Here is a 27079-nt window from a genome sequence, read left to right as displayed (position 1 = left end):
GCTTCAAACACAGTCCAGCTTTCGGCTTGTCTTGCACCTCAGCTCCACCAGCCAGCCCATTAATTGGCTGACTGTACCTGATCTCTTCTCACAGGAATGCACCTTGCGAAACAGCGGGCGAAGGCAAGCACATTTGTCTAAGTCCTCCCATGGCTCAACCCTGTGCAGAATCGCCTTGCAACGTGACAGCCGTAGTTTGGTCCATGCATTAGGCTGCAAAAAGACAAGATCCCCAAGTGGCCTCGGAGCCTTTTCTGGTTCCCAGGGGACCCACGACCCCCAGGGGCACGAAGCCCTTGCGCGGGGCGCCTTCCCTGCTAATCAGGTCAATGATCATCGCCCAGCTCCAGCTCCAGGTCCTGCTGGCAGGAGCCCATCACAGCCGTCAAGGAGCCCGCAGAGGCAACTCAGCTCGCTGGGGAGGGTCTCCTGTGCAGGAGAACCTCTGAGAGTGTCAGCTTGGCCATGCATTCATTTATTTGCCAGCGGTCCTCCTAGGCAGCGAGGGGCTCAGCGCACACAGGAGCAGGCGGCGCAGCGTGCAGCTGCTGGGAGGGTGCCGAGTGAAAACTTGCATCTCCCCACCCCGCGCACGGTCCTTTGGGCTGGCTTCTCTCCTCGTTCACGGAGAATATTTCAATGAAGGTAAGTGATCTGGGAGGCTGCGTGGCGCGGGGTGTCTGCATCGGAAGTTCTGACCCACTAAGCCGGCGCTCTGCACTGCAGCAAGGGGCTGTGTACGTGGGGCAGGCTTAGTTCCCAGCCAGGGGGTCCGGGCGTGGAAACTGGGCGTTTGTTTGGGTAGGGATCTGTCAGACCCTTGCTTCTGGCATAATTTCAGCCTGCCTTACATCAGGAGAAAATAAAAGAAGATAGAGAAGAAAAAGAGAGGGTGGATTTATCATGTCACCTTTTTAATAGAGAACTAGGGTGCAGTGCTAAGGTAACTTGATTTTGGCTGAAGTATGTGGTTGATGTGAAGGGGTAGAATCTCTGATTCTAAAAGTTCCCAAGTTAAATTATATGGGAAGAAATTTTGCAAATGAGAGTTGAAATGTCGTGAGGCTTTCTACTTTAACAATGTTCCTGAGCTCTCGCTGGGTTAAGGATTTGGGGATAGATCCTTGAATGTTTTCAGTGTCCACTTAGGAATTAAAAATCTAAATGATATACTTTCTGATGTAACTATTAAGAAAAATGGACTAAAAAAACAACTGATATATCATTGATATGATTTATGGCTCTGATACAAGAGAGATGGGTTTATTTTATAAAATATGTTAATAAAAAAGAAAAGAAAGTTAACTTCTTTCCAAAGAATTCTTCAACAAGAAGTTTAGTTTTTGTGTTTATCGAAATTTTGTGTTTGAGGTTGCACTTTGTTATCCAGCTAGATGAAATGAGGTAATTCTTGCATTTACATTGTTTAGAACAATGATCTATGTAATTTAGGAAAGCTAGTCATTATATCAGTCCAAAATTATTTTTTCTAAACCCATTTTTCTCATAAGTGTGTTAAAAACCATCTATAGAGAATAGAAGCAACTTTCTTCCAAAGTTGGATTAAATCACTTAAACTTTTTCTTTTCTACTTTCTTTGTTCATAGACATATAGCCTGGTGGTGTTATGCCACATTATGATAAAGTCCTACATAATAAAAAAATATAAAATAATTCTATCACTATAATTACAAATGACTAATTGATTGGCTAGCACTCTAAGCACCTAGTGAATCACAGCAACCTCTTGCCTTATTATGGAATGCTTGTACTTGAAGATGCTTTTCAAACAATGAAACAAACATCATTTAAAATATAAATATATATCATTATAAGATGCAAACTTGCACATATTGAATTTCAATAACAAATCAACTATGCTGAAGCACTATGTAAATATCTAGCTGCCTTATGTAAAGATTTATCACAGTCTCTTTACTGTGCTTAGTAGAATGTGCTCTCCTATTTCATGAAATGTTGATTCCACCTTCCCTCCTGTGGCGATGCTGAGGTGAGATATTTTATTAAGATGTGAGAACATGGTTTATATTAATTGGCTATCTTTCTGAAATTCTCTGGGGAGCCTTTCAGGCTGATGTTGATATTATTGTTTCCCTCAGAGGAATAAAGTATTTTTAGGATACCCACAGGGGCTGACAGGTACTTGCTGGTTGTATGTTTTTAGCCAAAGCGAAGACATTTATCACCTCTGTTGCAGTGAGACTTTTCTTGTCTCTGGGGGAAATGGTTTCTCTAGTGATTCAATGACCCTTGAGAGAAGAGTGTGTTGACTACAGGTACTGTCCCTGGGTGGTTGGAGAGTTTTTTTCTTAAGCAACTTTGATAAACAGGAAGAGGCAACATGAACCAAATAGGGCCACATTGGCTAGTGACAATACACTGCTGAAAACACCTCTGTGTTTTGAACTGTTTCTTGTGCCACATTTGAAATTGATGGTGGTATCCTACCCAATGAACATTTACATACTTGATCTATTGACCATCGAAGGTATAAGTAGTGTAAAATGAAGTATTTATGTTTAAAAATATAAAGATACCTGTAGTTTTTATTCAAAAGATGTAAAGTTTTTTTCCTTTTTTTATTTTTTTATTTTTGTTATTTTTCTAAGAGGGAGTCACTGTTGTAGTTGTATTAATTTGCATTATACTGGCTAAAAGGGAATGGAGAAACTTCTGTGTGCAAGAGAGAATTAGGAGCTGTTCATATTTGGTAGTTCTGCTTCCTCAATCAGACTTTTCCACTTTTTTATTGCTAGGTGCCACCTTACCTCTAGAATCTATGTCAAATCCCATTTTTCATCTATTTGGCAGTAAATTATTACTTCCATGAGACTAGAAAACATTTTATAAGATAACCTCACTTACCAAGAGTAGCTGGTTTCAAAATTTAAATCAAATAAATCTGCTAAAATGTTATAAAAGCCATCTTAATATTTATAACCTGTTTCTCAGTATGTGGTACTTTCAATAAAAGTCAATGGGTCCCTAACAGGTTTGGCTCCATGGATAGGGTGTTGGCCTGCGGACTGAAATGTCCCAGTTTCGAAGGGCATGTACAGTGGTTGCGGACACATCCCCAGTAGGGGGTGTGCAGGAGGCAGCTGACCTATGTTTCTCTCTCATTGATGTTTCTAACTCTCTATCCATCTCCCTTCCTCTTTGTAAAAAAAAAAAAAATCAATATTAATATCTATATATATAGTCAATGGGGTGAGGTAGTGTCTAATGTGACTCCTAAATGTCAGAATCTAGGTTCTAAACTTTATGTTTGATTGTGTTACTTTCAAATCAAAATGATAGCATCAAAGTTACTTGCCCCAGTTTTCCAGATGAGGAGATGCAGGCTGTGAGTGGATAAGTAATTGGGCTAAGGGCATACCAAAGTTACTGTGTCTATGATTCAAACTCTTATCAACTTGTATATAGTGACTTTTTCCTTTATTTGATATAATACTGGTGAATATTTTAAGATGATTGTTAAGATAGTACAACTTAGTTATATTACCTTCAGAATAGTTTAATTCTTGGCTAACTCAAAATAAATGATTGTAAATGTCATAGTCATCAGTGTTTGAAACAGGCATATACTTGGTTCTTTTGGGATCTGAAAGAGGTTAGTGCTTGAGTCTTTGCATCAAGCTCATTCTGATTATTATTTGACAGAAAAAGGCATTCTCCCATATGGATATCCAGGATGGAAATTTAGTGCCTGTAATATGTGCATCTTTCCAAAGAGTGTTGACATACTCTCAGGATAATATAAAATAAAAGCAGATAGAGATACAATGTGATTATTGTATTGAAATAATAGTAAAAGGAATTTAAGGAGAATTCATGATCATGGCAAAAGACATTCAAAATATTAGAAAAGAAAGAAATAACAGCTGAAATTGAATGTTGGAAAGTGGACTAAAACAAATCAATGTCTATTTGCTGTGTTCCCTTTATATAAACTTCCCATTTTTACAAAGATTTGCTATAAATTATTATGTTCATAATATGAACAATATACCAGATATTATAAATAATGAATTCATTTTAGTTAGAAGAATAATCAAGAAGTATTTGTGTATAATATCTAATAATCAGCCAGCTTATTTTCTGTTCTCTTGGTTTTATAGTAAGCTATTGGCTTATTCTAGCTGTGTATATGAGTAATAGAAAAACAAGGTATATATAGATAATCTTCTTCAATAGTATTCCAAAGGAATGAATATCACATTAAAAAAAAAACATTATTAGCCGAAACCTGTTTGGCTCAGTGGTAGAGCGTCAGTCTGCAGACTGAAAGGCCCCGGGTTCGATTCCGGTCAAGAGCATATACATTGGTTGTGAGCACATCTCCGGTGGGGGGTTTGCAGGAGGCAGTTGGTCAATGTTTCTCTCTCATAGACATTTCTAGCTCTCTATCTCTCTCCCTTCCTCTCTGTAAAAAATCAATAAAATATATTTTAAAAAATATTTATCAATTCTTTAAAAACAAAACAAAACAACAACAAAAAAACCAGTATTGTAGGGAAGCTAATTATGCTGAATGCCCATAATGTCTAGGTCTCCTCACCCAGAAAATATGACCATGTTTCTAGGCCTAGCTAATCACAGTAGATTTGAACAAAAATGAATGTGCCTGTATTTAAGACAGCCATCTCTAGTGTGGCCAGCGCCTACCATATGGTCTTACAAAATAACCTGCCATTAACAGCAACTCTGTATTAGATAATAAATACTGAATTTGATGACCTTAAATATGAATAAATGTGGATAACTAGTGGTCAATGGGCAGAAGTCAAAACCGAGAAACATAGAGATGGTGGTCTGTATAACTTATGAATAAAGTCTTGAGGCTGATAGGAAGGAAATAAAAAAAGCTAATCCCTTTAACCTTTAATTAGAAGAGCCACTTTTTTTTTTAATTCACCATGATAGCTAAGCACTAGGAGGGAATTTTCCCTTGAGGAGGCAATTGGGCTGGGTTAACTTGAGTGATATGCCAAACATGCCATGCAATGGTGAGACTTTTTCTAGTTTTCCACATTTTTCTATATTGTGTCAGTCTCATTAATCAATTGAATTCTCATCCGTATTTCTTACAAACCAAAAGATGATAATTGGCCCAACATTTTATATATTCATAGTTTTGGTTGATAATGGATGAGACAGAAATGTATAGTGGCTGCAAGTTCAGGTTTTAAGTTCAGCTACGTGGATTCAAAGCCCACTGAGGAACTTAACTAGATTACTGACCTTGGGCAAATCAGTTAAGGTGTCTGAACTTTATCTTTATGATCATTAAAATGGAGTTAATGACAGTACCAATCCCATAGTAGTGTTGTGATACATAAAAGAGTTAATTAATAAAGCATAGTTACAATTAAGTGCTCAGGAAATTATAGTTGTTTTTATAAATCAGAAACTTTGTTACCATTTTCTCACCTTATATGTCAAGTAGAGAAAATTTGGAATATTCTCTCCCCCTAAAATTAGTTCATACTTGAACCTTATCAGATGCTTCTGAGAAACCACTGTATTTATAACAGTACATTTAAAGTTTAGGGAAATATATATATATATATATATATTGCATTTAGACTGATGAGTGAATGTTTTTTGAGATTATAAATGTTGGAAGCTATTCATCACCATGAAGATATATATATATATATATATATATATATATATATATATATATATATATATATATATATATATTATATACACACACACACACGCATATGTGTATCTATATATAATTACCATGTATATGTGCATACATATTTATACAAAAGTATTCCAAATTTTGTATATTGATTCAAGTAATAAGCATAGTGGAATGTATTTTCTGCAATGGAATTCATTGTTTTCTTCCTCCAAGCCATGCATTGTGATATTTTGGTATATATAGGAACCCTTCAGTCCCCAAGCCGACGCTCTATCCATTGAGCCAAACCGGTTACAGCCCAGTTAGAACTGTTTTAATATATTGTTGATTCCCACTTACCCACTCTGAAAATAGATGAGTTGAATGTTTTAGAAAACAAGGCATTTTGGTAAGCATGGACAACATATTTCATTCTTTGCAGTTAAGTGAGAGCAGAGAGATTATTGCTTTTCCAAACCCACTTCCCAATGTGTAGAAATGTTTGGCTTTTAGCAACACCCATGATAACTCCACACCGAAGTTGAAAGTTAATCAGAAACTGCTGACTTTTCAGACACCGTTTCAGTTCCCTTCATCCTAGAAATGCAGTCCTGAGGCTTCCTTGTTTGTCAGTGTAACTTTCTTCTCTCTCAAAACTAAATGACAAGGTATTGATTTCAGTTCTCTACTCTAATTTAACTTTTTTCTCAACTCTCTTTCCAACTGCCACATGTTATTATTATTGATAAAACCTACAAAATACTAAGGAAAATATATTTCATTAATACAGACACACATTTTGGATGATTCACCTGGTCATTTTCAATACTGCAAATCTGCCTCTACTCTTGCTAGATAATCAGACTCAAAGAGAACTATTTAAAGGTAATGTCACTCACATTCTTCTGAGGGTAACATTTGACCCTTTTATTTCATAAGTAAAATCTAGGTGTTACTCTATTTGACAGAAATTGTATCTTTTGAGCAACACTTTATTGTTAATTGTCACTAAAATTAAGTAGTAGATGTTATTTACTCACGGAAGTTTTCTTTTACCATTGGGTACAAAATATCATCCCCCTCATTTCTTTCTCATTATTCATCTAACATTTAATACTTATTGCCTGACAATAGGTTCTCCAATGAGACCATAACTTCTGTAAAGAGAATTTTTTATTAAGGGCTGATGCCATGGTACTTAGGTCATTGTCTATCATATATGTAGTACCTACATGTTGAAGGAAGGAAGGAAGGAAGGAAGGAAGGAAGGAAGGAAGGAAGGAAGGAAGGAAGGAAGGAAGGAAGGAAGGAAGGAAGAAAGGAAGAAAAGAAGAAAGGAAGAAAGGAATGGAGGGAGGAAGGAAGAAAGGGAGGGAGGAAGGGAAGATGAAAAGAAAAGGAAAGGGAAGGAAAGGGAAGTTAGAAAAGAAAAGAAAAAAGAAAAGAAAAGAAGAGAAGAGAAGAGAAGAGAAGAGAAGAGAAGAGAAGAGAGAAGAGAAGAGAAAGAAGAGAAGAGAAGAGAAGAGAAGAGAAGAGAAGAGAAGAGAAGAGAAGAGAAGAGAAGAGAAGAGAAAAGAAAAGAAAAGAAAAGAAAAGAAAAGAAAAGAAAAGAAAAGAGGAATCAAAGAATCTTCCAATCATGACACCCAATGGGTCAAGTTGGAAATTGAGCAATCATCTTTGTCTTACCACTTCTCACATTCTACATATCCAATCAAATTTTTGACCTTTCAGTTATGCCTTTCAAATCTCTCTCAACATAAATTTTCATCCTTGCCTCCCCACAGTTCACACCACCTTCATCTGTCATTTGCTAGTGGTCTCTTTATTATCCTCCTCTTTGCACAAAAGAGTGCCCCCTCCTATCAGAAGGCTGACCCGTCTTAGCATAAACTTGCTTATCTTGTTCTATGGTAAAGGCTTCCTTTTCAGTGTCCCCTCTCGGTTAGAATCTAACCCAAACCTTCCTGTGGTATCCTGTGTGCGCAACGTCTGGACGCTGCATCATCCCTTGCCTTGCCTACCCTCTAGCAGTCTATTTCCCAGTCATCTTTCGGTTTCCTGTCCCTGAAATTCATGATTTCTGCCCTCATATCAAGTTGACATTTTCCATGCAAGATTTTATGACTGGCAAAACTCAAGTTGTCTCTTCATCCGAATAGGTTCTGGCCACAACAAGTCTAGTTGAAATGCTCCCCCTATCAGTTTCAATAGCACATTTTATTCCCCTTCAACTCCAGTCACAGAACTCATTACAGCATTTAAAAATGCTGGAACCCAAACTCTTTGATGCCAATTTTATACCTATTTCATTCACAACTGTGCTCCCAGGAACAGTCCCTTATGTATACAAATCCTTTGTTTGCAAGAGAGAGAGAGAGAGAGAGAGAGAGAGAGAGAGAGAGAGAGAGAGAGAGAGAGAGAGAGAGAGAGAGACAAGTAATGCAGTTCTCTGAATTCAGAAACAATCTTTATTCATAAGCTTTTCCCTTCCACCTTGGCAGTTAAATTTCTGCCATTCTGAATAAAATTGGGTTTCTTCATGTCACCTTCATGAAATGTCAAAAACCACGAAATATATAGCAATAATTATATAAATTTAAAAAAACCACCATGCGTGTAGCCACTGAAATTTATTTAATACAGTCCGTATATTACATTCACCCAGTGGACTATGTGGATATCTCCTCCTTTAATGAACGGTAAAATTTGTTCACATACATTGGTAAAGGTCACCTGGTTTTAATCAGCTCCTTTCTATGTAATAACCAGGTGGCATTTCAGATTCATTTGTGATCAATGAACATGCGTATTGTAACTCAGAGTCCACTCTTATGGCTTCTTATTTAACAAAGTGATGATATATAGCACTATAGGGGACTCTGCTGGTTCCTATTCTTAGGCTTTTTGGTCTTTAGAGAAAAATAACTGTTAGACCAGGCAACAGAAATCGGCTGTACTTGAGAATCAGCTGTCACAGAGCACTTCCTAAATAGATACTCTTGACCTCTCATGTTTAAGGAATTATTGCAGTATTTTATTTAATTTTACAATAATTAAACTGTATTGTATTACGCAGCCTTCCTGTGGGGTAAGGAGAAATCAACAGAGCGTCAGCAACAGCATTAACTCGGGAAAGTATGTCTCTCGCAGACTTAGAAGCATCTTCCCTGGACCTCCCTCAGAAGGAAACTGCAGTCCTTGCAGACACAGGAGGCTCACCTGGGTCCCTGGCCTGCATTTTCCTGCAAGCCTTCACATCGCACAAATGACATTTTAAATAGCTTGTCAGGAAGCGAAGTGATTTTTAATGCAGATCCACCAAATATGACGCTTTTTATCAGAGCCCCTGAAGGCAAACATCTGAAAGGCAGAGACAAACAAAATACCAAGATAAATGCTGTGACTGGTGTCTAAGGATGAACATAATGTTAAGATAATAGAGAAACAGCTCATTAGAACAAAAGAAAAATAAGAACAAACAGGTTTAATATCCCATAAGTCTGAATCTACTTAGAGGTACAATTAGAGTCAGAATTTTTTTTTTTCTATTGGATGCTATGCAATTTTGTTTTGAAGATATTTTAGAAAAAAGGAGCAGACCAAATTATGCTCTAGTCTGCAGATATGGGGGGAGTTAAGCAGCAATGAGTAAACAGTCAACACAAAAAATTCTAGGTGAAGTAATGAAAGTATCAGACTGATCTGCTTAAATAATGATAGTCATGTTATTAATTTTAAAAATTATTTTTATAGATTGAGAGAGAAAAAAAGAAGAGGGGGTCAGAGAGAAAAACATCAATGTGAGAGAAAAACATCATCCTGCAGGTCCCCTAATGGGGATCGAGCTGTAACCTGGGCAAGCACCCTGACCAGGAATTGAACTAGTGACCATTTAATGCATGAGAATACCCCACGAACTGAGCCACACTGGCCAGGCCCAGTTATATTATGTTTGGTCTTGAGCAACATATAATGTCCCAAGCTGCTAGCCCTTTCACAAACCCACTCTCTTCTATTTCTAAGTTTAGTTTTCACAGACTTTTGGATTATCTATCTCTTGTGATTAAGTAGCTACACATACCTCCTGAGAGAGTCTCTTTATTGTCTTTTATGTGTGCCTGTTGTACTGGTTTTCCACTCAAGAATTGGGCGATTATGCCTTAGCCAGTTTGACTCAGTGGACAGAGGATAGGCCTTCAAACTGAGAGTCCCTAGTTTGATTCTGGTCAAGGGCACATGTCTGGGTTGCAGGCTCTATCCCCAGGAGGGGACATGGAGGAGGCAATTGATCAATGATTCTCTCTCATCATTGATGTTTCTATCTCTTCCTCTCTGAAATCAATAAAAATATATTTTTAAAAAAAGTAATTGGGCAATTTTGGTCTGACTAAAAGCAGTAAAGTTGAAGTTTTGCTTCTCGAAGAAATCTGACTAGGAAAACTTTCTTCCATTTTAAGGAGAACAATCTACTCATAGGTATAATTATCCTTGAACCATGTAAGTCAAATAGTCTTTGATCGCCTTCAGTCAATTATGAAAAGGTGAGATTATGCAATAAAAATAAAAAAGGAACGCATCCTCAGCATATTATTGCTTCATGTACAATGTGTCTAGCTTCAAAAATTAAATCTTGTTAAGGTGGGTAAGCATTTCAAAATCTTGAGGGGTTAGGTTAAGATTAGGATTAGATGATAAGGAGAGTGATCTGCTGCTAGTGTTAATAGTTACTGAAATGTTTAACATGTTTTGCATTCTAAGAGGAAATTCCAGAATTAACTACATTTTTTTTTTGTTCACATGGAACCACAAACAATGAAAGTAAATATGTCTTCAAAATTTAGCCCTTGAGTTTTGTGTATGAACTACTGACTGGATATCGCTGAATTGTTGAAGTTGGGAAGTAATGTGCCCTCTCCTAGTCCGGGAGCCCTGGGGGGATGCCCTATGGGAAGCAGGCCTAAGCCGGCAGTCGGACATCCATAGCGCTGCCACTGAGGCAGGAGAGGCTCCTGCCACCGCCACTGTGCTTGCCAGCCGTGAGCCCAGCTTCTGGCACACCAGGGGGCAGCGTTGAGTGTCTGCCCCCGAGTGGTCAGTGCACATCATAGTGACTGGTTGTTCCACACCATTTATTTGATTTGCATATTAGCCTTTTTTTTTTTTATATAGGATTTTTTTTCCAAATAAGATTGGTACTGATTTTTATTGTGAAGGAAATAATACTTATTTTATTATCATAATCATAATGAAGTTTTTTTTTTTTTTACCACAATATGCAAGTTAAGAGCATCATGCAAACTCGTTTGTAGTCTTCTAACTGATTGCACACAGATACACAAGAAATGCAGAAGTGTGTAAGAATTTTCTGTGAGAAGCAGACAAATGTACAAATCTGAAAATCTATACTTGTTTTGATGCTTTATTATTAATTTTAAAGGTAATGATTTTGCGTGAGGAGATCATCTGGGGAGCACTTGAAGAAGAAATAAAATAATTGCTCCAAACTTTTTATTGTACAGATGTATTTCAGGAAAATGTGATAATATAATCATTCTAGATGACGACTCTGTAATAAGGACACTTTACAAACACATGCTCTTCATAAAAAGCAATAAAAGCCGATTTAGAATAAACAGAGGAGCTGCCTCATAGCATGGAAGCGATGCTGGAAAAGCTGCTTGCCTTGGAGCCTGTCCCTGGACCTCCGCGGCAAAGTCTACACTTCCCAGTATCATTTCCATCCTTCCCTACTGAAGGCTCTCCTGTTAGAAGTGCACGAGCAGTTTCTTACTAATCAATACCATGATCTGTTTAAATTGGGACTCAATACCCAGCATGTGAAAAAGAGGAAAGGAAAGATCTGTTGCAGGAGATAATCAAAGGGACAGAGACCTCACAAGCAGCTACTGTGTGTCCCCAGTTCACAATCACTGAGGGAGAACAAACAGAGGCAACAAGGAAAAGGCCTAAATGGGGCTGAGGGCACTTTGGGAATAGCGCTAGGACCGATTGGCATGTCGGAATAAATGCCCTTGTCCCATGCAGATGCCCATCTTTATGGCACCGAGTCAGGGGACTCTGAAAGCTGTGTATTGAGGTCAGGTTAGTTGTAAGCAGTTTCTGACTGTGTGTGTGGCTTGCATGTAAGATGCTTACTGAAATGGAGCATTCGGAAAGCAATTCAGAAAATTCTAAAAGTCTAGATAGACAGATAGATGTGTTTGTATGTATAATTGTTTCAATTCACTCATACATAAGCACTGAAATGCATACATATAATTACCATAGGACTTCTGTAATGTAGTATGTGGAAAAGAGAGATGTAGCATTTTCTTATTTATGTTATTATTTAAGCCTATCTGGACATGGTGAGTTAAATTTTGTAATCAACATAAATGCATATTTCCTTGTGTTATGGCTAATGGTTACAGGTGAAAAAATGCAATTGGGTGTGTGAAGGTGCGCATATCAGTGTGTGTGTGTGTGTGTGTGTGTGTGTGTGAGAGAGAGAGAGAGAGAGAGAGAGAGAGAGAGAGAGAAGAGAGAGAGAGAGAGAGAGAGAGAGAGAGAGAGAGAGAGAGAGAGAGAGAGATACCAGAGAGAGATACCATTGGGGGGGGGGGGGTGGAGAGGGAACATTTAGAACATTTAATCCCCAGGCTTTCATTCTCTAGTGTTGAGGTAAATTCAGTAACAAGAAAGTAAAGGGGAAAACTGGCAAAACATGCTCTGTCTTGCAGAGAATTGTGGAGGAGAAACCCTCTTCAAAGAAACGAAGGTGGTAGCAACAGAATAAGAGGCAGTGGGCTCTTTGTTTCTGTTTAAGAGGCATACCATATGTACTTTTACATTTCCTCACTGGTTATTTTGAGAATGAAATGAGACGTTTCAGAAAACACCCATCATAGTGCCTGATGAATAGCAATCTCTCAAAGATAAAATAACTATTTTCTTTCTTTGCCTTTCCCAACTTCAATGGGGGCATCCAGAAGGCACCCAGCACTGAAAAGTTCACTGAAAGGGTTATGAGATAACAGTTCAAATAAAGGGTTTTACAGTTAATCAGTTTGAACTTTCAAGGTGACTCCACCACTTCCTACTTGTGTAACTTTAGGCAATCTGCTTTTTAAGGACCAGGTTCCCTTCTCTACTTTACTACAGGTAATGTTAATGATCTCAGCGGTGGTTATAGAATGATAGGCCATAGCAGGCACGTTGCTTCTGGAATGTTGCTGTTATATTAACTGGATGCCCAGGTCCCCGTGTTTTGCTGTCATTCCCTACTCTTTCAACCTCTCTAGGCGTCAGAGATATCAGGATCCTGTCCCTGAACCCCACTACAACCTTGCCCTCCAGGATCTTTAATAATTCCCAGCTAGGAAAGCCTCTGTTTACCCAGAGGAAGGAAAATTAAATTTTATGGAGGATCTAGGACAACTCAAATGTCTAGGCCTGGATAATAAAAACGAGTCTTATTTTTATCAAGTGCCACCTTTATGAGGGCTGAGGGCCCGCTGACTCGATTGCTGCACCTGATTGTGAAAGCTCCCTAGCGCTCACTCATAGATTTCTGTGTTTCCCTCTCTGACCTCCTGCCATCTGCCAGACAAGGGTCCTCACACTGACATCTCTTGGGAGTTGGCAACTCCTCTGGGCAACACTGTCCCCTGTCCTGGTCTGCGTGGCTTACACTCTGCTGCTACAGAGAAAGAACTCCATCTTCTCCTTTATTGCGTTTTACTTACAGCTTGAGCTTGGCTGTTTCACTGGGGCACACAGCATATGCAGACCAGGTGGCAAGGTTTTTTGGGTTTTTGTTTGTTTGGTTGGTTGTTTTTTCATAAAGAAATAATGATAGGGAGTAAGATACAGAAGAGGTAAATCAAGTGTGAGGCAATGCATTAATACACAAGCCTACAGCCCGGTACCTGAATATTTCCTTTCTGTTAACCCCAGTTTTCTTCTCCCAACTGTCTGCATTCAAATAGATCTTCTGGCACAGACCAGTACACACCTCCAGGGAGATGTCGGAGACATAGCTACAGACTCCATCTGAGGCCTTGAATATGAACCTTTCATTTTAAGCTCTAGATTAAAATTATATTTGCACATTATAATAATTGCACATTCCAGTATAGAATGTGCAATTATTCCATTTAAAATTTTTCTTCTCTTCTACCCACTAAGCTATTCTTTCTAGAAGTATTCGAAGAAAATTATCCTACATGCATTTAATCTGTATTAGTCATTATTAAATGACATGATGTGTAAATTGAACTGAACCAAACCAAGTTCTTAATCGTTGCTTCTGCAGTGAAAGTGTGTAGTAGAGTCTGCTGGTTCATTCAGTAGTCCTGGGGCTCTGCTTCTGGAAGACAATTTTATAACAGTCACAGACAGGGATCTCCCCAAGAATATGCCTAATGAGATTTGGCAGCTTAAACAAATTTGTATACATATAAAGAAGTAATTTAAAGAAGCAGTAACTTGAAAACACCAAGCTCTAATTTATAATAATAAAAGGCCAATTAGCTTCTCATTCTAAATAGTGCACATTCAGGAAACGTGAGATGACATCCAGCACAAAGTGAAATCCTACTTCAAAAGTTTCTCACAAATCCACTTGTAATCATAAATGCTCAGCAGCAAGAAGGAATAAATGAATACATGTTATTGAAAATATATACATTTAGCACTTACAGCTTCAAAAATCACTACATTTGGAATATAGTGTCAACCAAATTCCCCATTACATTTTTTATGTCCCTGGTTAGAGTTCTGAGTCATTTTCTCCCAGAAACATTAAGTTCAAATTTGGGAAGTTTTAAAACCTTTAGTTTACCTTAGACTTTGTATGTATCCAAATTGGTAAGAATATTACTCAAAAACAGACAAAAGGCTAATCTGTAGGACCCTACTTTATGAATCAGATAAGCTAAAATATAACTTATTAAACATGCCACTTGCCCCAGCATACTTGTTTGAAACCTGAGTGTCTTCCTAAACCATGTTTTCCCCACAAACTCCCTCCCTGTGCCACGGTTCTCATTTTACCTCCTAATTCCCTAATTGGGCAACTCTGTCTGCAGATTTGCTGTTTTACACTGGGGATCGAACTTGCAACCCAGGCATGTGCCCTGAACAGGAATGGAAACGTGACCTCCTGGTTCATAGGTGGATATTCAACCACTGAGCCACGCAGACTAGGCTCAGCCTCCTCTCTGATAGTCTGGTCTTCAGTCTCTTCTCTTTCATTTAGGCCCCTCAGACATGATCTATGTAAGATTCAAGTTAACCTTACCACTTTCCAGAGTAAAGCCTGATAGCTGTTATCTACAAAAAAAAAAAAAAAAAAAAAAAAAAAAAAAAAAAAAATTCCAGTCTTTCTAACATGAAGTATGAGGACACATACCCAGCTTCTTCCATTCCCCTTATCTCTCTCCATTCTTTACATATGTGTTCCTCTTTTGTCACCGTGAGAAACTTGCAGTCTCATGAATATGCACACACATTCATCCATCCCTAAAGGTATGTTTGGCTCTCCATGCTGTTAGTCTGTGCTGTCCACAGTGATACAGTGATTGAAATGCACCTGCCCTTCCCCGTGTGTGTGTGTGTGTGTGTGTGTGTGTGTGTGTGTGTGTGTGTCAGTGATGGGATCTCCCTACCCCTCTTCCCCTCTACACCTTTTTGGCTGATTCTTATTCTCTCTTCAAAACTTACATCACTTTTACCAGGAAGCTCTTCCCGATCTCTAGCCATCAGCCTAATTTCATTACGTTTTCTATATTGCTTACTACTTTTCTCTTGACAGATTTGTATTAACTGAAATATTATAAACTCTATGCAGGCCCAGACTATGTCTAAATCTTTGTGTTCTTTACTGTGTCTGTCACTTATTGATGCTACTTGAGTACTAATTTTTCCATACACATATGCATAAAATATTATGTTCTTTATAGACACGATCTGTTTAGCCAGGTTATACATAAAGACAGAACAATGACTTCTGAAACCATTCCCATCTTTTGTTGCTAATTACACATTTTGGCCTTTTGATAGTACAGTATCAACTTATGATTCATGGATTTATATAGTGGAATGTAACTATAAGCTACAATAGTCACACACAAAAAGCATGTAGATGCAAGTGTGGCAAGTGCTGAGAAAGAAATGTGAATGGTGTTATGAGAGTCTAGACAGGAAGGGCCTGGCTTGTTTTAGGGAGACAAAGGAGCCTTGGAAGAATGATGTTTGAACAGAGATCTGAAGATGTATAGCTGACTGCATGGAGGGGAAAAGAAGACTGTGCCAGGCTAATGCTAAAATTCATGCAATGGCAAGTGGGATATTGGTGTGTGCAAAGGATTGAGAGACACCAGAGAGTCAAAGCAGAGGTGGAGATGCGCGACCAAATAAGAGAAGGCTCTTAGGAGATTGGAAATGAGGCAAAAACGAGGGAGGACAACTCTAATAATACTTAAGAAATATAGCAGGACCTCCTCACATCATGGTGATAGAGTGGAATGGGTGGACTTAAGAAATATTTGAAGTCCTAACCGGTTTGGCTCAGTGGAAAAAGTGTTGGTCTAAGGACTGAAAGGTCCCAGGTTTGGTTGCTGGCACATCCCCAGTAGGAGGTGTGCAGGAGGCAGCTAATCAATGTTTCTCTCCCATTGATGTTTCTAACTCTCTATTTCTCTCCCTTCTTCTCTGAAAAAAAAAATCAATAAAGTATTAAAAAAAAATATTTGAAAACTCAACATTGTTTTTATGATAGATTGGAGTGTAATGGTAATAGGAAGGTGAGATGAGGAAAATTAACTGATTTCAGAGTTAGTGTTTGTTTTTTGTTTTTGTTTTTTTCACTAAGAAGCAGATGGATCAAGATGGCCAGCTTTTGTGTAAGATCGGCAGAGAGGAGAGATCTAAGAAGTGTTTTTTAGCTTCAGAGTTCTACCCTGTGACTACTTGGGAATTGCAGATGGGAACAGAATGTGGAGAGAGGTAGGAGGAGGAACTCAAGGCCAAACCATGGGAAATTATGCATTTGTAGTTATGTGCAAACAAGAGAGAGGACAGGGTTCATTCTCAATGTGTTTTTATGTATATGCTTTCATTACATTGTGAACTTTGTGCGAAAGGTGGGGGGGGGGGAAAAACAACAACACATTCTTTTTTTCTTTTCTTTTTTTTCTTTTTTTTTTTTTTAATGTATTCACACAGTACCAAGACAATGCAGAAGCCAAAGTAGGATTCTTGAGAAACAAACAAAAAATAGTTGGTACGAATTAAAATGATTGTCATCCAATAAATCACTATAATATTTACTTGAAAAGTGAAAATTATATATCTATACATAGTGTCATATTAAAAGAAAAATCATCCTGGCATAGGGGCAGGGCTATTTTTAGTAATGCTTGCCTTTTCAAATGAATCCTCTCATAACGTATAGACCAGTGGTCATTCCCCAGGACAGATCATGATGACTCAATATGAGGATTAATTACAAAAGTAATCATATCCGTATTCTAATCATTCAAATCTTAATTATAACTTTGCTGGCCCAATTAGTCCAGAACACAAGGCTAATGTTAGCGATGGGTGAATACTCAGCATCTGTGCCTACGTGAGAGGCATCTGCTGCCAAGAGGTGAAGCGATGGAAAGTGTCAACTCGCCAGCTGTGAGGGGAGCAGGCTGAGAAAAGCCCATGGAGCTGGTGGAATGTAGCACATGGGTCTGGGGGTAGGGGGTCAATGAGTGTGCATGTGTGCTCTAGCGCCATTGTTATTTCTTCTGTGGAGGGTCATTGCGGGCCATGACTTGGCTCACTACTGGGTGTTACCATTAAAAACAGACAAAAAGGGAAGATATTTCTGTTCCGTGTCTTTAAAAGTGGATAATGCCACAAAAAGAAATGAGCGACCAACCAATTTTAACAAATAAACATGTTTTTATAAATTTATTGGAAACACTTATGATGTCTACCATTTACTTGATTCATATTATCTCCAATAAAACACAATGATATGGATGAAACATCTACTTATTATAAGTATAAATAATAAAATAGAACCCTTGATTGCTGCTATTGATTTTTGACTTTGGTATCATATAATATATAGTATCTCAACATCTGTTACATTTATATGCTATTATTGATTTGGACCATGTTATATGGGAAGGACTTTATTAATACTGCTATTGATTTTCAATATATGTATTAATAATATGTATCAATCTTTCGCGTTGGCATAAAATCTTTATTGAACTATAATCAACTGTTAGTGGAATGTAAGCATTGTATAAAATATGATAGAACTGATTAGGACTTTCAAGTACATCAACTTTTGACCCAGCTGTGGAATCTCTTTCACAGTTTGCAGGCCCTGTCATAGGTTCCTGCTTTTATTAATTCACATTGGGAAAGTGCGAATGAAGGGATGTTTACATTTATGGAATTCAGAAAAATTTAATTTACATGAAATGAATATACATCTTGCTTCCAAGTGTAATAAAAACGATTTCAACTTTTCACATTGATTTCACAGAAGAAAATTACATTTCAACAAAATTAAAAGAGTTAGGGGAGCTTTTTCAGCACTGCGTCTCCACTGTTCCCTTGTTATTGAATCACAATAAGAAGCCCTGTTAGTTCTCTGCTACTGAGCAAATCGCTTTCCACATTTACGGTTTATGCTTTAATGGGGATAGCTTCGCATTAGGAGAATTACTCCTCCCCAGCACTGCCTCCTGATGTTGCTCAGAACAGCACCCTGCCCACTTTACACAATCCCTGCCTCCCCTGTGGCCTCCGAGGGAGGTATATAAATAAATGCTTGCCAATATTGCTTCTGAGGGAGTTTTAATTGAGAATAATCAAACAGCCAAAGCCTCAACATGAGGGTATGATGGCCACAGAACCCTTTGACATGCTAATAGGCAGGAGGTATTTTCAAAAGTTTTGTGAGATTTTGCTGCAGGTAGGTGACCATTTGTCAAACTTAGCTGCAAGTGTTCCCTACTTGTATTTCCCATGTTGACTTGGGAGGAAGGATCTGGGATGATATAAAATATAAAGTCAGTGCCTTCAACACTAACCACCCTGCCCATTTCAACTATAGGGCATCTGCACATCACCCCTTAAAAAGAAAGGAAAATGACCAGCAAAAAATCAGAACCGTTAATTACACAGGACTGAGCGTCTAGGCCCCACTTGTCCCCATCTAAGCTGTATTTCACCTACAGAATACCTCTCTCACTTTTTATCACAGTGACAACCTGGATGGCACCTGCATGCTTTAGCTGAGCAACTTACCAATTTAAGTGGTTTTCCTCCGTTGTAAGACATGAGCTAAAGGTGATAAAGCATGGCGCTGCTTCCGCAAAATGGAATAAGAAATCACTTTGACAGAGCCTGCTAACTGTGGTTTTGTTTTCCTCCGTTTTTTCCCTCTCTCTCTTTGAAGGTCATTGTTCCTTACTTTATGTGGAGTGTAGAGTACGTGACAGCACAGGAAAAAACGTAGGCAGCCCAGATTCATGCGTGTGGGGTCCAAATGGACTTCAAAGTGAAGGGACTTGGCCCTCTTGAGGTATTCAGCTAACGTTCAAGAGTTTAAAAGGAATCTTGATTAAATGGCCACTGCTGTGCATGCCAAGAGCTAGCAGAAGCATGAAAGGAAAACTTGCTGTTGCTTAGTAAACAAAGGGAGCTTCTTTGTTTTCTTTTGACTGGCAGGCAGCACAGAGGCGGGGCTTAGGAGAATTTGCTGTGGCAGCCCCTTCCGCCTGAGGGATTTATAAGTGAGATATTTTCATTTCTGAGTTGAAAGTGTTGGTCTCTGGGACTTGAGATGACAAGTGTCTTTCCCCACCTTCATCACCTGCCAGCAGCTAAAGCACCATCTGCCCAGGTGCCAGGCAGCTGCATGGCTCCTGGGGGCTGAAGTGTATTGTGTGAGTGTTTGCATGAGAATAATCCCTCTCCGAACCACGTGCACTTATTGGCAACACCAGTAATTTATAAAAAGAACACTTAAGAAAAAAGGAAATCTTGACTTAGCAAATGAAAACTAAAGATCCTGTCCTAATAAATAATTATTATGCATTCCTTGTTTTTAGTATGGAATTCTCAATCTTCATAGCCATTTTGTTTTGTTTGTTTGCTTGTGGTTTTTTATTTAAATTATTTTTGTTTACAGTATTACATAAATCTCCTTTTCCCCCCATCGATCTGATCTCTCCCTGGCTGTTCCTTCTCCCAGCACATGCCCTCATCCCCCTTCTGTCTGTGTCCATGGGCTATGCTTATATGCATGCACATAAATCCTTTGGTTGATATCTCCCCCTCACCCCATCACACTCCCCACCAACTTACCCTCCTCTGCCTTCCACTAAGTTTGGCCAGTCTGTTGGCTGCTTCTCTGCCTCTGGATCTATTTTTGTTCATCTGTTCATTATATTCCACAAATGAGTGAGATCATATGACATTTATCTTTCTCGACTTGTTTATTTTGCCTAGTGTAATGCTCTCCAGGTCCATCCATGCTGTTCAAATGGTAAGAGTTCCTTCTTGTTTATAGCAGCGTAGTATTCCATTGTGTAGATGTACCACAGTTTTTTAGTCCACTCATCTGCTGATGGGGAATTAGAGGCTGTTTCCAAATCTTAGCTTTTGTAAGTCATGCTGCTCTCAACATAGGGGTGCATATATCCTTTCTGATTGGTGTTTCTGATTTCTTGGAATTACTGGGTCAAATGGGAGTTCCATTTTTTTGAATTTTTTAAGGAAACGCCATACTGTTTTCCACAGTGGCTACACCAGTCTGCATTCCCACCAGCAATGCATAAGAGTTCCTTTTTCTCCACATCCTCATCAGCACTTGTCATTTGTTGATGATAGCCATTCTGACAAGTGTGAGATGGTACCTCATTGTTATTTTGATTTTCATATCTAAGATGATTAGTGACTTTGAGCATGTTTTCAAATGTCTCTTGGACTTCTGTATGTCCTCTTCCAAAACATGTCTGTTTAGGTCTTTTACCAATTTTTTTTATTGAATTGTTTGTTATTCTTTTGTTAAGTTGTAAAAGGAGTTCCCTGTAAATTTTGGAGAGTAAATCCTTATCAGATATAACATTGGCAAATAGGTTCTTCCATGCAGTGGGCTCTCTTGTTGGCTTGTTGATGGTTCTTTTGCTGTGCAGAAGCTATTTATTTTGATATTCATTTTGTTCATAAGTTTATATGTTACATAAAATATTCTGGAGTGCTTAAACTTGGTCACTTACCAGCACCCTTAAAATTAAAGTTAAATTGTTTTTCTTCAAGAAATATACTCTAACTTTTTTAAAATTAATATTCCCTGTATTATTAAGTAGTTTCTCTTACATACCTTAAATTCTATATCACTCCAGTTTTAAAAGACAAATATTCAAGTTTCTATTAACTGCATTATTAAACATTAATTTGTTTCTTCAAAGTGTCTCTTGCAGGTGTATAAAAAGCTATATATTGTGTCCTCAGAATGGCTGCTGTATCTCTCACACTACTGTCAAAAGATAGAAATAGATTTTCATTTTCTTTATCTATACACATTCAGCAAAAGTTGTATTTTTAAAGATGAACTGCAAAACTTTTCTCTATGAAATCAAATAAAAAAGAAGTAGCTCTGGCAAGTGTGGCTCAGTTGGTTGGGCATCCTCCTATCCACCGAAGGGTTGCCGGATAGATTCCTAGTCATGGCACTGGCCTGGGTCACTGGCTCTATCTCTGGTAGGGGGTGTGCAGGAGGCAGCCAATTTATGTTTCAATTCCGCCCCCCTCTCTCTCTAAAACAAATTGAAAGACAATATTTTGTAATATTAAAATTGTCCCTCATATATATGTATTTTAAACGGACTTTGAGAAAGAAAATGTTGCTTTTCCCTAAATTTTCTCTTTCATGCATAAGAAAGCAGTACAAAATTAAGATTCCGAATCATGGTAGGTACTTTACTCTGCCAGAGAATTCTTATTCGGGGACTTAAGGAAAGCAGATTCCCATGAGGGGAATTTCCCTCAGGTGTTTTTAGAACCAAACACATGACTCAAGTGTTTTCCCTCAAAGAGTTCTGGGAATTGTGAATGCATTTGATTTGATTAAGATCTCCTAATCCTTGCTATAAAGCCCCTCAACATGATTTGTAGAATCCTTAGTGAAGTTTGCAGAACATATATTTCCTTTGGCGAACTTTAGAATATACAAACAATTTCATGTAGCTAGAAATCTCTTTAGTGGAGTGGATGTAAATGCAACTGGTCCTACCACCCTTCCTTCATGTCATATTTCAGTGTTGGTTTCTCACTAAATCTTTTGCTACAATATAAAATAAAAGACCTTGCTGCATGGTCATATATTTATTTTCATGGACTTTCTTCACTTGCCTTAAAAGATAGAAGCACCAGTGTTCTCTCGTTTATGCCTTTAAATAAATATGCTTGAGAATGATAAATAATGTCATCCCTATTACATGAAAAGGGACACACTGGAATATCAAAGTAAAGATCTATTTTATTCTGTAGCACACAACTATTTCTTCCAAACATTTTATGCATTCTTAAATATATATATATATATATACATATATATATATATATATATATATATATATATATATATATATATATATATATATTTCAGAGAGGAAGGAAGAAGGAGAGAGAGAGAGAAACATCAATGATGATAGAGAATCACTGATAGGCTGCCTCCTGCATGCACCTCACTGGGGATTGAGCCCACAACCCAGGTAAGTGCCCTTGACCAGAATCAAACCCTGGAACTTCCAATCCACAGTTTGACGCGCTATCCATTGAGCCAAACAGGCTAGGGCTCAGGTTGCATTCTAAGAGCTTTTATGTGCCCTGCAGGAATCAGGTAATAATTATAATTTTTGATAAAATTAATATCAACCAGGAAGATTTTTTTCTTTTTTTTTACAGATAAACAAATAAATATTATATTGGTAAGAAATAGGAGGGTGAAAGAAAATTTGTAAGTAAACCTCTTGAGATAGTAAACTGAGTCAAAAGCAACCAAAAAATGTTCCTTAAATACTGACTATTTAGCAAACATAGTGGCTAATAAAGCTAAATTTTAAGGAAAAATCTTGAGTTGGCTTTATTTTCCACGTGGAGAAAATGGAGAGTGTGGGCTACTGTTTGGGGAGAAACATTCGCAGAAGGATAACAAGCATGGCCAGCTCACACCTTGACTTCATCTTGTTTTGCATATGTGAAAGCAGTTCTGGGGCTGCATATGTGAGGAGAATACATAATGTTTAAGAGATTTTTAAAAAATATTATTTCTATTGGTTAGTTCTCTCCTTTTGGGGTTAGGTTCTACTGTGTTCATTTTTGCGCATTTATATATATCAAAAGCAGTAGCTCTTCCCTTTTTGGGGCCATGAGATGCACAATTACTAGGAGTAGGAATGTGAGATCTCAAGAAAGAATCTTGCTATAGCTTTCAAGGCATGAATGAAACAGGAGCTCCAGACAAGGAGTATTTATGGCTCTGAGATTCTATTCTGCCTTCAACTTCAGCTCAGTGCAAAACTGAATGCTGTAATTTCTCTTGGTGACAATTAAAGAACATCTATTTTTGGATATGCAAAGCTATTTTTAGTTTCAAAAACAGAGGCTTAATTTTATCAATTAGTTTCACAATTTCTTTCAATTTAGGAGTGCATCAAGAACAAGAATGATTTTTATCAGCTCTAACAAGTTAAACATTTTAAGTATATTATCTTACTTAATCCCCCCTGCAGTCTTAAGAAGTAGGCATTACTAACCATTTTATAAGCTGAGTTGAGAGATAGTGACTTGTCTTAAGTCAAATCCTTATTGATTCACATTCACATAGCTGGAAGGTTGACTCAGGTCTCTCTAATTCCAAACGTGTTATAAGCACCAAGTTATTTTTACCTCCTTTGCAAGTTAGTCATCCTTCATATATTAGATCAGAACATAAAAATGAGCCATTAATAACTCCTTCTATTCTAGTCATCATTATAGTGTCATCCTTGCTTGCTCATTTCCTTAGATGGAGGGATTTTATTTTGATTTTTTAAACTGCATTCTCGATCCTTTCAGTTTAATGACCTTGCAGAATTTCTTATGGCTTTCTGATTCTAACAGCTCACTTGATCTTCCTTCAGTTCTGGTTTGCTTAACAGTTCCATTTTCCCTGTTGGTTTGAGTGAGATTCTGCCTGATGATCTCCTAGATTATACCTGCAGTAGCCCTTTTGCCTCATTGCAGGGTTAGGAAGGGACCTCAGTGGCTAGAATACATTATAATTAATACTATATAATGGTAATTTTTTTCTTTCATTAAATTTCAGTAGATAAAAACACCTACCTCCCTTGTTTTCTAATCTAACTACCGCAATATTGCTCCCTTTCCTTTACAGCCAAAACTATTTAAAAAGTAGTTTGAACTATAACCTCGGGTGCTTTCTATATCATTTACTTTTCAACTAGAATAGATTGATTTACATCCATCTTACTCAAACAGTGATACACTTAATAATTCCAGAAAGAAATCCTTATTACCAAATATTATGGGCACTGTTTTGTTTAGTCCTCACCCTGATTCACCACTCTCTTCTTGAATGTCTCATTTTGCTTGCTTGTTATTAGCTAATTCTCTTCTTTCTACAGTTGTAGCTAATTTTTTGTTCATCTCCTTGGGCTCAAATATGTCTGTTCTCCTTCTAAAATGTAATTGTCCCCATGGAACAGTCTATGTGTTAAGCTCATATATCTGCTACCTGAACCAGGGACTCCCAAATTTGCTTCACCATTCAGTCATTGTTTTTGAGCACTGTGTACTTATCTCCATATCCTTCCAGGATTCTCCATATCAAACAATTCTAACTCTGCCTTTGTAAAATATAATTGACATCACTGCAAACTTCTCCTTTTCCTCTACAATTGATTATAACTTCCAGGCCCAGCCATTTGATCCTGTGGTCTCTTTTCTTTGGCCCAACTCAACCAGCCAAAAACATCATTTTCATGCATACTTTTCTTCTATATTACCTTCTCCTTTTTAAGCCAACTGCTATTGCCTTAGTCAATATCTTCAGTCTAGACAAGAGCCTACGCCAGTGGTAAGCAAACTCATTAGTCAACAGAGCCAAATATCAACAGTACAACAATTGAAATTTCTTTTGAGATCCATTTTTTTAAACCTAAATTTATTCTAATGCCACTTCTTCAAAATAGACTCACCCACGCCTTGGTATTTTGTGGAAGAGCCACACTCAATGGGCCAAAGAGCCACATGTGGCTCGTGGGATGCAGTTTGCTGACCCCAGGCCTAGACTATTAACTTCCTATCCAATTTTCCAGTTTTTTGTTTTGTTTTGTTTTGTTTTGTTTTGTTTTGTTTTTAATAGCCCTGCTCTTTCAGATTCTCTAATTTTCCTGCTGTGCATAATTTCTACAAACAATAAATCAAGCACATTCCTACCCGCAGAAGTATCTCCAATACCTTTAATGCCAGAAGATTAAATATTCGTTCTTCAAGGTGAACACTTGTGGAGATTGAACTATCTGTTAGACTGTGTATTGAAGAAACCACAATGGCACTGAAGCTGCCCTTAATAGAAGTGACAGGGATCTTAATCCATAACCTAGCAAACAGATGCAAAATTATAGCCAAACACGTGTCAGGAGCATATACTGAAATGACCTGAGGAGTCTGGTAAGTCAGGCAAGGAAAATTTTAAGTAGAAAACTGAAGAGTAGTAAAAGCTAGGTCAGGAAAAAAAAAAATCCAAAGGAAACAAATTGAACAAAGTCCCTTAAAGAGGAAGAGGCTCAGAAATTTTCAAAAATGAAAGGCTAGTATATTTGAACACAGAGAACAAATAAGAGATTATCACTAATTAGTCAGGGCTGTAAAAGGCAAAGGACTGATCTTTACTCTTAATTCAAATGAAATCAATTAAGGGGTTTAAAGGTAGAGGGGGGAGTGATATGATTAGAAAACAGCTTGAAAGAGACTGAGGTGGACACGGGAAGACAGGATGGAAAGCACGCACAGAACAAGATGAAGACACCTTAGGACATGAAGGTTATAAGGATTATGGAGAGAGGTGGCAGGACTTAAGGCATGGTATAGGACATTTTTAACTTGTGCTTAAAATTGTTCAGGTTCTTGTTAATGGAGTGGATGGGAGAAGAGAGGAATCACAGAGAGGAAGATTTCCAGGGTGACTCCTAGATGTCTAATAGGTGAACGTAGATACCGTTTCCTGGTCAGAGAGCAGGAAAGAGGATGGGAATTGAGGGAGAAACAGGGCCAGGTGGTGATGTCTGGTTTTGTATACATTAGGTTTAATGTGCCTATATAACATAAAACATGATAATGCTAAATAATATATGTTAATAATTGAATATTTGGGATAACACTGGAAATTTTACATTGTAAGTATATATAAATAAAACCAATATTAAAATATAAATTTTGGAAACATTGATACACAATAATATTTAGAACTGCAGGCATGAATTTAATTTCATAGAGAGAATATAGATTTCAAAGGGGAAAAAGCCAAAGGTGAATCTTCAATAATTTTATCATGTAATATCTGTGTAGAAGATGATAAGTCTGGGAAGACTGCAAGTGAAGGAGGGGGAAGAAGGCCAAGAGGGGAAAAGGAAAGTGTCATGTGATAAATGTGAGAAGAGAATTTTCAGAGTGAAGGGAGTGATCAAGTATCCATGGGCTATAAGTACAAAAATAAAGTCTGCTAGCGATACTTAGATTTGTCCACCGAGCTGTATGGATAACCTTTTGTAAGAAACAGGCATCCTGAGTCAACTAGAGTAAGTTAAAAGTGTTAGTGAGATTAAGAAGTGGATAGAGGATCAGATAGTACCTAATTCTTCTTAATAATTTTGCATTCGGAGAAGAGAGGATGGTGTACTATCTATCACAGGGTCTGCTTGTTTAATTAATGGCTTGAATGGTTTATATACCCAGAGGAAAGATTTAGGTAAGAAATGTGAGACATATAAAAGGCAGAAAGTGTAATTCAAGTCCCCAAAATACTGTGCTGATTAATGTTTAATAAAAAACATGAACTTGAGTTGGCAGAATAACCAGATCTAAAGCAATAAGTTATTATAGATTATGTGGTTAACTGCACTGAAGGCATTGCACTCAAAATTTAATATTTCCACCAAAAACTGAACACTTTCTTAAAAGATTGTCTCCTACATAGGAAAATAGATGATTTATCTACCATAAAAGAAAAAAAAATTAAAAGACCATTATATCAATAGATTTAGGTGAATTTATATATTTAAGGAAGAATAAAGTAATTTCAATGTGCAGATGTAATTTTCTCTTCTTCTAAGT

At 37.6% G+C, this 27079-nt stretch overlaps 1 protein-coding gene across 4 annotated transcripts in view; it reads left to right on the top strand.

The window, feature by feature from the left end:
• CDH12 (cadherin 12) overlaps window positions 1-27079 on the top strand; it is a 652689-nt gene that overhangs the window by 377158 nt on the left and 248452 nt on the right. The window contains exon 1 of one of the 4 annotated variants that reach the window (XM_084880771.1): window positions 275-645. The exons of the other annotated variants lie outside the window; for them this stretch is intronic. The gene's annotated coding sequence lies outside the window, so the exon portion shown is untranslated. Of the gene's footprint in view, window positions 1-274; window positions 646-27079 lie in introns of those variants that run through there. 4 annotated transcript variants of the gene reach the window in all.

Source organism: Pipistrellus hanaki, assembly GCF_964339955.1.
Source record: "Pipistrellus hanaki genome assembly, chromosome: 4".
Lineage (NCBI taxonomy): Eukaryota > Metazoa > Chordata > Mammalia > Chiroptera > Vespertilionidae > Pipistrellus > Pipistrellus hanaki.
This window is presented reverse-complemented; position numbering and strand designations above follow the sequence as displayed.